This window comes from Glandiceps talaboti, chromosome 20 (assembly GCF_964340395.1).
Source record: "Glandiceps talaboti chromosome 20, keGlaTala1.1, whole genome shotgun sequence".
NCBI classification, from domain to species: Eukaryota; Metazoa; Hemichordata; class Enteropneusta; family Spengelidae; genus Glandiceps; species Glandiceps talaboti.
The window spans coordinates 14,755,312-14,761,044 of NC_135568.1; positions in this window are offsets into that span (position 1 = coordinate 14,755,312).

Sequence of the window (5,733 nt, forward strand, 5' to 3'; positions counted from 1 at the left end):
TGTTTCTGATGTTTTTAGAGAGGCAATGACAAGTAGGAAATCCAGTGTCTTGTCAAGGACAGCACGTATTAGATATCCTACAACGACATAATCTGGAGATAAACCTACTTGGTGGTGGTTTGAGCATATTAGTGATTGCGGAGTTCAAAATCTAGCAATACGTTAACTTGTAATCTTCGATGCACGAATCAAGAGACGAACAATTACTTGTTGTGTTATTACTTTAATATTAATATATTATGATACTTCTTCATAATATACAGTAGAGATATTGGAAAAGGCATTACCAGATCACAATTGCCTTTTGGTTTGTATGTACTGAATTGCTTATTAAAGAAATTAAAGTTGTTCTTAATGTGACAATTTTTCACTCTCACTGTATATTGCAAAGATAGTATCAGGAATCTCATACAAAAGTAAACAAAAACATTCAAAAATGTGTGCAAATATATCTAGCAACATGACCACGCCCATAGCAACAGCCGAATGATCACTATATCGCAAAGATAGCAACATGGTTGGATAGGCAACTGGATAGTCATTTAGCAAATGATCACCAATGGTTAGAATGGACTTGAATATGGAGAGACATTTTTCAAAACTATACAATACAAGGCCATTGGCGGTATTCTATTAGAGTCTAAAGCAATAACAGTGTCTAGGACTTCATAATAACTACATAGTTATTGTTTTATTTTTATTAGTATCATCGTTTGCCAGATATAGATATTTCTTAATGTACTCTAGTTATCGGTGATAATAAACAAAACATTCCAAGATACCATGTTATATTGTGTTTGAATGAATACTATGGTAAAGGGTATTAGGCACAATGAAATGTGTGTATCTGTGTGTGTTTTAAATGACTCCTATCACTTTTATTACTACCAGTAAGAAACGATCACAATATCTATTTCATAGCAATAATACTTATTCAATAATCGCTTTAGCCTCCGTTTTGGAAGCGCGTTTTGTCTGAATTTCCTTTAAAAAATAAGTTAACGTAAAGGAACTAAACCCCTTGCTAATATGTCGCCACATGATTCTAGTTTATAGAAAATGTAATGAGTAACATATCCTAACGTGGGAGACGCGGAAATTCATGTCCCATCTCGTTTATATTACGATGACGATAGCTAGAGTATATAAAGTAGGATTTAGCCCGATTGCTGTCGGTTGGAAATTCATGCTTGGAGAATGATGAAGTGCTGGCGCACTGCAAGACTGTCGACATTACCGGGTAACTTCGGTACGATTGAGTTTCAATTTTAGTATATCTTATTTCTGTCAAGGTGATTTTCCATTAGATATTACATCATGATTAGTGGAACTTCACATGTTAACCTGGTGTGAGTTTATCCGGTGTGAACTTTTCCCCTTTACAAGAACGTTTATCGCCGTACCGGTATATCCTTCTTCATTTTCATAAACAAGCAAATAATAAGAGTGTGCATCGCACATATCCATGACTTTACACCCGGTAGTGGCAGGCCTGAATGGGTAAGTACCCATACTTGTTAGCGGAATTTCAAATGAACCCCTTCACCCGTAATATTTCAATGGAAAACACCCTCTCTTTTTAGTGAATCTGGGAGAAAATCACTGCAAAAAACATCCCTTTATTTCCGAAATCCGGGAGGTTTTACCTTCAAGCACACCTAATGTATACGCTACACGTACAATATTTGCCCTAATGTTAGGGTGATCTGAAATAGTACCCGTTTTTTTACGATTCCACGAACCTAGATGGCCGACGAAAAATACCCCTATTCCGTGAAATTTCTAACAAGCATGCGTACCCGCTTCGTATGGGACTGCCACACCGGCCTTTACACTGAAGGTAATAGGCATTTTGAAGTCATGAATATTCATTGTTCACCTTATCTGCTCTCCCATGACAGAATGTAGCCCAAGCAAAGACCCCCGAATGAGAGAAAACTTCAATTTAATGTTTCCTTGAAACCATTTGTAATGTAGGAGACGTAAGACAATGAAACTAATCTCCAAACCCTCGAAATTAATTACAACATATGCCTTTATTTCATGGAGTGGTGGTTGTGATTGTTCGTAGTTAATTTCTTCTTAGTGGTTAGTCTAGCACTTTCGGAATTCATCGTCACCACTAGAATCAAACGGTTTCTTTAATAACCTGAATATCATCGCAATGACAATTGCAACAGCAAAGGCCTGAAAAATATAAATATATATACTGTAACATTACTCATGTATCATATCGGGCACTCCTGCACTAACATTGAACCTTCCTCCTGTGATATTTGGCAATGCTGTTGAATGGTAAATAAATAAATAAATAAATAAATAAATAAATAAATAAATAAATAAGTATTACAATGAGGACATGAAATATTTAAGCAATAAACCACCCCCTGGGGATGGTATACCAAGAGGTTTTGACCAGTGAACGAAATATATGCACGAGCGATAGCGAGTGCATATATTGAGTTCACTGGTCAAAACCGAGTGGTATACCTTCCCCAGGGGGTGGTTTATCGCTATTATATTATACCAGTATATTGAAAATATCGGAAACAAGATAAGAACTAACGTTTTCTCATTTCATATGCGCCTCTGTGTCTAATTTGCATAACAATAACGCTGCTTTTCAAGACAGCTGATCTTGCAGCGACTGGATTTATTTTATCTGCTCGTCGTTTCTAGGGATAATCTGTACATTGATCGGCTCATTAAAAGTGCACAGTAATGAATAAACAACCTGTTTGACTCAAGGTATAAACTTGAAGTGGTTTATTAAATACAGCGTGCTTCGATCGTTCCCGGCCGAATTCGCGACTCGGTGAAGTGAGACGATAGGCATGGCGGCAGGTTGATATTTACAATGTATTTATATTACTGGAAGTTACGTCAGTAGATTTTCGGGTTTGAGGATTTCCCTCTCGGATTGATGACTGATACTCTAGGACAGGATCCCAGACAAATTTCTATTTAGATTAATGGTAAGTCGGCCAGTGTAACCTCTTTCACTTGCTTCATTTTTATGACAGGACAGGACAGCTCACCAATGTTTCCACTCCAGCCGCGCCGCGCCGAGGCTGGGACCGCGACCGATCTCGTGCATGCCTAGCGCCTTGACCTTAGTACATGTAGAAGGCGATGATTTGAACAAATACGCGATGACTGGGTTGCTTTCGACATTTCTTTCATAATTTCTCATAAAATATTGTCTCATTGAGAGAAATCCTCCTCTGACAATTCGAAGAGTTCACTATCAGTATCACGGCGGACTACAACTCAATGCTCGTAGACGAACAAAATTTGGACGCGTGCCAGCAGTGCATTATCGTACCAGCAGTGCATTATCACTCGTTTTAGACGCGCTAGCTCGATGTCTAGACCAATCAGATCCCTCGATTTCCACCATCAATATACTGGTATAATATAATATATTATATGGACAAAGTTCATCCAAGAATGCAGACATAAACATCAAATAACCAACAATTACTAAAAGGGGATAACTATATGGGAATAAGTCTAAAGTACAGGCAAGCAAGTGAAGAAAAGACGATTGCAACATTACAATTTTGGCTCTCTGCTTATTCCTGCATTTAATATAATGGAATTCTCAAATATTTAGATAGTGTTTATGGGAACTTAGATTCAGGAAAGCAACTCCTAGAAGATGTGCATGTCATTTAACTGATATTCCATGAATACATAGAGCAGTGATAATTGTTCAGGGTTAAAACCAATGCATTTGCAACGTTTTTACACTTCGGTACTTCAGATATTTGCTACTACGATAGTCACTTACTAATCTGTGTGACTACCGTATATTTATTGTCCCACGAAACATCATTATCAATTATTTCCGGATGATAAGGATTACCAAACATAGGTAGCGCTATATTTATATATACACGGCAATTTACCTTGACAGGGTCCACTAAGAATGCTGATAAGGCGGACGTTGTAAGCTGTGACAGAAGCCAATGTCTTGATACTTCAGATCCCCACTGTAGGCTGTACAAGACGAGAAAGAAGTTAGAAGTGACCGATGATACGAATACAAGGGCCCATCCCATCATGCCGTACAAGACAGTGCAGCGAGACTGCGACATTGGATTTGAAGTCCCGCCATTGCTTTCCGCATCTACCGAAGACCTTACTCGATTCACTCGTCTTGATTTTGCGAATAGTGCCGTCATCAAGATAGGGGCTGGTAGTGTAATCAGACTACTCATCAATGCAACATAGATACTTCTTAGTATATACAGTGTTTTCACTGACTCAGCCCCGGAACTTTCCTCTTTTCCGTGCTCAGCTTCTCTTTTGTAGAACATAGCATTAGACAGCATGGCCAGACTAAAGGTAGCTGCTATACACGACAGTCTCTGTACCCGGGTGAAGTGACTTGGCAGTTCTCGCTTGAACACAGACATCCATAAATAATCATTGAACAATTGCATGCGAATATTGCTGAACAGTAAATGTACAAATCTGGTTTTATCAATATTTTCAGCAATGTGAAGTGTTCTTGATGATTCATGACAGTTTTTAACGTCACTGCTGCCTAACCAGTCATAACATAGGAAATCATACCTGTAAGATGAAAAGTACAAACGCATATTATCATCATGGGATGGGATTTACCCAGAGGAAGAGATAACGGAATATTATCAGATTTGTAGAAAGATTAGTCTGTTTACAGCATAGTTGTATTGTATTTGTCTACACGTTTGGGCTGAGTATGTGAAAACGTTGGTAAAAACGAGTTGGAAATGTGTGCGTATGAAACACACCAAAACCACGCTATCAGGGGCTTGTATGGTAAATTTAAGTAATTACATACATATTGTCACACGCACACTTCACATGCTTTGTATGTTAACTCCCCTTTTCATCTCTGCTGTATGTGTACATTTACATAATGACTTCAGTTGAATAACATTGTCGTTGTCGTAATCAAGTTATTGGACGCACATCTTTACAAAATCGTAATCACCAACTTTTTCACATTCTCAACACATGCGTGGAATGAGAAATAAATTGAGTACCATTAGCGTAGTAAACGGGCTATAAAAAGATTTACAACAAATAAGAATAAGCTCCGTCCAAACATTAAGGGGTCATGCAACATGTTGACATTGGTCATATGTATCAAATATGGGTCGAAGATTGAGTTTATTGCCTTTAGTATACACTGACGATCTCATTGATATTAACGACATTGTGTCGCGTACATCGGTTGGCCTCGAGCCTGCTGTCGAAAATAGTGGCCGGTACAATAGAAATCATTCGGTGATCTCAGTGGTGTAAATCTAGCTGCTGGGCAGGGGTAAACAGAAAAACAAAACAATAAAAAAGGCAGTCATTTTAAAAGGAATAATGTTTCTGGTTTTCAATGTCATTGTTTTGGTTGGAAGTAATTGTAAGATACTTTTCATATTTTGTTCATAGCTGATAAAACTAGCTTTCATTTGAACGAAAGTATCAGGTAACTATGTGGCCATTCATTTTTTCGTATTTGAAAGAGTGGCATGGCAGGAAATATTCTCCCTACACATAGTAGAAAACTGAACATTCATTTTTTCTATAATTACTAAACTGTCACAATGTCACGCTTCGAGAGAAAGTTAGTCATCCGGCAAATAACAATCCTTTATTAACTACTTGTCAATCACCAAATCAGATTGATGGAACTCGATATTGTGCCAAGTACGTAACACACACACACACACACACACACATACT